The 5,683-nt window shown below is 40.3% G+C and overlaps 1 protein-coding gene across 1 annotated transcript in view; it reads right to left on the bottom strand.

The window, feature by feature from the left end:
- The window catches only part of camk1da (calcium/calmodulin-dependent protein kinase 1Da), a 77,523-nt gene that overhangs the window by 38,267 nt on the left and 33,573 nt on the right, over window positions 1-5,683 (bottom strand). The window lies entirely within an intron of this gene.

Raw genomic sequence — 5,683 nt, 5'->3', positions numbered from 1 at the left:
TGTGTGTGTGTGTGTGTGTGTGTGTGTGTGTGTGTGTGTGTGTGTGTGTGTGTGTGTGTGTGTGTGTGTGTAAGTGGGCATTTGTGCATGTGTGCGTGCGTCACGAAGACGAGCAGCGTGATGAATGAAGATGAGCTTATTGCGAGTTAATCTGCCTGAACCGGGTGTTGACTCCTGAGTCGATCTGCCCTCAGCTTCACTGGCGCATTAGAGTAAACAAGGGGAGAGAAGAGATAAGAATGCATGTCTTTATCTCATCTCTAACCTCCTCCTCTTACTGTCCAACATTCTGACTACCTGCAGCTGACACAAATCCGAACTTTATGAAGTCTTCTAAAAGCGCAGCTGTATTGAATTTAGGAGGATAAGCTCTCTTAAGGCACTTTATGATCCGTGCTATTTATCTGAACTTTTAATTCCACATCCTCATGTGCAAGATCCCTAGTCACAACTTCTTTTACCCTTCCGAAATTGAATCCTTAGCAAAACTTTGCATCCAAGGCCCTAAATTTATATAACATTGGCTTGTTGGCGACGTTCCATCTAATGCTTTCATGCTGCCCAAACAAATCGTGTGCCAAGTAAGATGAAGCCTCGGAAACCCTGCAAGGCCCCTCAAAGCCCCTCCTTGATGAAAAAAAGGACCCTGTGTAGCCTTTCGCGCCCTTGACAAAGTATCAAAAGAAGCTGTTATTGAGCTATTTTGCTGCAGTTTACAACATGACTTCATTACTTATTCCTAACTACTAATTAGCCCTGACACTGAGGAAGGAGCACTCATGACAAAGTAATGAAAGAGTAGATTGCAATGTGTATTTTTCTCAAACTTGGACAGGTGAGCAATCACAGTTTTACAGTTTACCTTCAAGAAACCCTATCGAGTAATATATCATATATCATTTGCCCTACCCAGGGAGTTGCAATCTGACTGATCTTGTTCTGTTTGTAAATATGATCAGAGATGGGCAGTAATGCGTTACAAGTAATGCTTTACTGTAATCTGATTACTTTTTCAAGTAATGAGTAAAGTAAGAGATTACTACTGCAAAACAAGTAATTAGATTACTGTTACTTTCCCGTAAGCATGCTGCGTTACTAAACCGTGATTTTGTTTGTGAGAGTGTCTCATGACACTGACGTACGAGTGTGCGACGTCCGTGGCAGCAACAAAGGTGTGTTGATCAACAATGGCTAATATGAAGTGCGGGACAGAGTATGGCCATGCAGCGATAAAAGCTGGGAAGTACTGACATTACTTTGAGTTTGATTCCTTAAAAAGTGACAAAAACATTAGCGTCCACTGTACACTGAAACTTCTTTCTACAGCGAAAAATTAAACTCCAAATCTGAGCAAGTGTCACGACGTGTGGAATTCAATAAAGAACCCATTCTAAACTAAATATGTAAACGGCTGCATTAATGAACAAAATATTTACACAAATTTGCTGATGTTAAAGGGCTTTTAAGTTTACATGGATCAAAACTCAGCGCTTTCAAGAGGCTTTTCACAATAAAAGCATTTTTTCTTCATCTTTACAATGGCTAAAAAATTACTTCCACCTTGGGTTTGTTTTCATATCGTCAAACACCACCTTAAACCGTTATTACAGCATCCCCGTTTTTTAATCCATATGTATTTTGCTGAGTATTTCTGGGTTTTAAGCATCACTGAGAGTGCAAGAGGATGTTGTGAACGGGCTTCCTTCTGCATCAATATGTTTGGGGCAACATACAGAAATCCCTTGGGCTCCCCGAAGCGCATTCAACAAGCTGTCCATCAGCCACAAACTTGAGTGCAGAGAAAAACGGTTTGTCACCATCTTTCCTGCAGTCGCTGGGGCTTGGTGTTTTTTTCTCATGCCTCTCAGTGGGAATCATGTTTCTTCTCACTTGTACTTCCTCCTCTTCTCTCTCCCTTATCTCATCCTTTCTGTCTGTCATCTCATGCTTCGAACATATTTTACTGCAACAACTGATCATGCCTCTGGTTGCCCCAGTGATAAAAAATGATGATCTGTCTGACTACCGATTCTCAGTTGACTATGTGAACAAAAGAGAGACCTGCTTGCACTGATAATGGCGATTGTGGGTTTCGGTGACGTCAAAGCCAGATAAAAACAAGCAGGCCGTGATGTTTGTATTGTTGCTTCATTCAGTCAGAAGTGCTTAGAGCCTTTCATCCACAACCCTCAAAGAGAGCTATACATGAATGAACATCCAGTGCAGCATAAAACCACAAAGAGACACGTATATATACACTGTTAAGGCCACTCTCACGCACTGCCAGGCTTGTTTGAGTAAGAGCATTAACCTGCACTTAACATTCCTTTGTTATAATCCCATAATAATGGCTAATATCAAAATCACAAATAAACAAGAGCGCATTAGCCGCATCAAAACTATAGGTTGTAAAATGATACGGGACTTTCAGCTAAACAAGCCAGGTGCTCCAATTCTATGATAATTGTTGGCTTTCATTTTCTCTCACACTGATAATCTTTCTAATGCTACCAACCATTAAAGCTTGTGTATTCAACATTTTTATAGTAACAATGAATCAGAGGATTGTATCATTAAGGGGACACTTACAGTATATGTCATGGAAACAGAGATCTACCACCCAAAACTGCTCTTTTCTCATTGTTTTAATTTTGTAGTCTACAGTTCTATAACTTTATTTATGTATTTATATAATAAATACTTAAAGTATTTATTATATTAAACACTGAAATGATCATGAAATAAAATTATTAAAATTAAAAATAAACCTTATCACAACCCGGCCATATTTCTTGAGAATGCAAACAATTTGATACATTTGAGTAAGGATCCCGTTTTATATAGTAGTAAATCATCCAGCATGGTTGTTTAGCTAGCTAACAACTCCTACTCTGTGATCCAAATCTGGTCATGTCTTGGTTGAAGAAACAAGACTCCTAAATTTAAGGTTTTAAAATGGTAGTTCATGAACAATGGGTAACACTGTGGCCTTCTTTCATATACAGACTATGTCATTTTATTATCACTCCGTGGCAAATTTGTTCTCTAAATCAAACGTTTCTAGCTAAGCCAGAAAAGCCGAATCTTTATTCCTACTATGCCTCTCACTTTCTAGATCAACCAAACTGATAAGCCATCAATGTTTTCATGGCAACCGATAACCTACTACACTAACGTGAACAGTTGAATGATCACATTTTGTTTTTACAGGCAGAAACACATGTGCATGCTGTATTTGTTCTTGATGATTATTTTGCAAAATCAAAATTAAGCTGAACTGCAGGAGAAAGGTCAGAAGAGAGAGCTGAAAATGTGACTGGAGGCAGAATGGACCTCATCACTGTAGTTCCATGCAGTTCCACACACACCACTACCAACAACAGCAGGAAATCAGCATGGTCCACTTCACATTTCGTCAACTCTAAATTCATTCACACACTAAGGGATATGTGGGGTTCATTGACTGGAGGAAGGGGAACCTGTCTAACATCTGGCAGCTGAGCTCACACGATGGGCTGTGTTTGTACATCTGTTTATCCCAGGGCTTGACTAGCAGGTAGTCCCCAGTTTGCTGTTACCTGCGGCAACAATGATTGCATTTCCTCCTGCAGGAACTTGTGTAATTGTGTCAGTCGAGCTCCCCTGCTTCCTTCAGTGCACTGAGCGGGAAATGTATTGGCAGCAATGGTGTGTGCATGGGTATGTTTCTCCACTAGATCACATATCCAACAGGGAAACAGTCTGTCTCACGTGCACACATGTGCACCTCAACCCACACACACAGAGTGTATGATAGATGTGTGCGTGTGTGGGGGGGGGCTGCTAGGACAAGCTGACAAGGTGAAAGAGTGTCTCATTTAAACTGACAGGAGCCATCAGTGTTTGTCAATGTCAGGCTGAAAATACACTGATCTAAAGTTGTTCAGTCATCACGTTCATCCATGTTTTGCTAAAAGCACCTAGTAAAACTGCTATAAACAGATCTCAGATTTCCACTGGTGTCTTTCTTTTTGGTGTTGGGGACACTATTTCCAGGTCCCGCAGCGGGGTTGGAAAATTTCGATGGTTTCAAATGTCTGAAACGGCACTGGCAACCTTTAGGTGTGGGTTTCAGTCTCTTTAAGGCTGTTCTCTCAGCTATTATGAAAACAATAATGCACAGAGAAAGAAAACTATTATTACAAGGGAAACCTGATCAGATTCCAATGAACCAGCAACACCAGGTTGGGGTTTGAGTGAAACAGAGAATGTGCTGACAATGGTGATGCTCATCATTGTAGCTGCTTTGCAGGTATAATGTTCAGCATGTTCAGAAGAATGGCTGGCTCATTATAGCTTGTGAACCAATTGGATGTCCTAGATTGTGTTTCCAATGTTTTGTTGAGGAAATCCTTCCACGTCCACTGCAAAAGTTTGCTGTACTGGTGTGTTTATGGGTGTAATGCCATATTGGTCACTTATAGACACAGAAAGTCAGTCTGGGAAGGTGAGCTGACCCAGCTCCACTGAAAACGTATGCCATTTACACAGATAGGGAGGGGACAGTGAAACAAATGGATGACATGATCAAAGCAAAAGGCTAAGTTAACCAAATTCTTTTCAGTTACCCTGTAGAGTCACTACAGGTCACAGAGGGACTGGAGGTTGTTTTTGCTAACTTCAGTCATTTAACATTTCCCATGTTCTAACTAACTGTCTGCTCTTTACTCAGAAGGTATAAAAATGGGTGTAGCTACCGAGTTTGAAAAGCAAATCCAATGTGCAAATTCCTTGGACCTGCATTCTTTCTAATCACCAGTAGGGGATGACTTTTGTGGCTCCAAAAAGACATAAAATGGCCCCCAGCTGCCCCACACTGATGAGTTTATGGTCTCAAGTTTCAAGACTTACTGAATACAACATGGTGTCCCTTTTGTAAATTGGTTAAAGTCGGGTGTGCAAATATTAGCCAGCGTTTGTGGGCTTTAAGTCGGATCTCATCCTTACTAGTCTGGTCAAGTATCAAAAAGTCAAAGCTCCAAAAACCGGACTTTGCAACCCAATGGGTTTTTGTCCCCCCAGCCAAAAAAAAACTACAACACCAAATCCAAAAAAGTTGGGATGCTTTTTTATTTACATTTCACAAACCATTTTAACTTCTTGGAATTGTGGTTATAAACTCTGCATTTGATAAAATAAACACAGCTCAGCTTTTTTTGTGGTTTATTTGGCATGATTCTCAACAAGGTAAGGTACAGCAGACTTGCAACAACTCTGAAAATCTAAGATGTCACTAATGATAATTAATGACAATGAATTCATTTGTGAAAACTGTCAACACATCCCTCGGAGATTAGGGGAAAACACAAACTTCTTCTCATGACAATATCTCCTCTGCCTGCACTCATCTCAAGTCCTCATCGCTCCAAAGCTTCTCTTCCCTCATTATATTATTATACCAATGCTGTATCTCTGGAATACAATCTCAGTTTTACAGATTTTATTCTTCTTCTATCTGAAGTCGAAATGCTCCTGAATGTGAGCAGTCCTGTTTGTCAAAATGAAAACTACAGGCTCAATAAACATTTATCCAAGAAATTACAAGTGGAGCTGAATGAGAGGAAGTGTTACAACAAAAAGCAGCTGGGAAAGAAGCTTTAAGCTCTCATTCATACTCTCTTACTCTGTCTGTGTGTGTGTGTGT

Source organism: Pundamilia nyererei, unplaced genomic scaffold, assembly GCF_000239375.1.
Source record: "Pundamilia nyererei isolate P.nyererei 1_Seehausen unplaced genomic scaffold, PunNye1.0 scaffold00130, whole genome shotgun sequence".
Taxonomy (NCBI): Eukaryota; Metazoa; Chordata; class Actinopteri; order Cichliformes; family Cichlidae; genus Pundamilia; species Pundamilia nyererei.
Note: the sequence above shows the minus strand (reverse complement) of the source record. Positions and strands in the feature narration are given on the sequence as shown.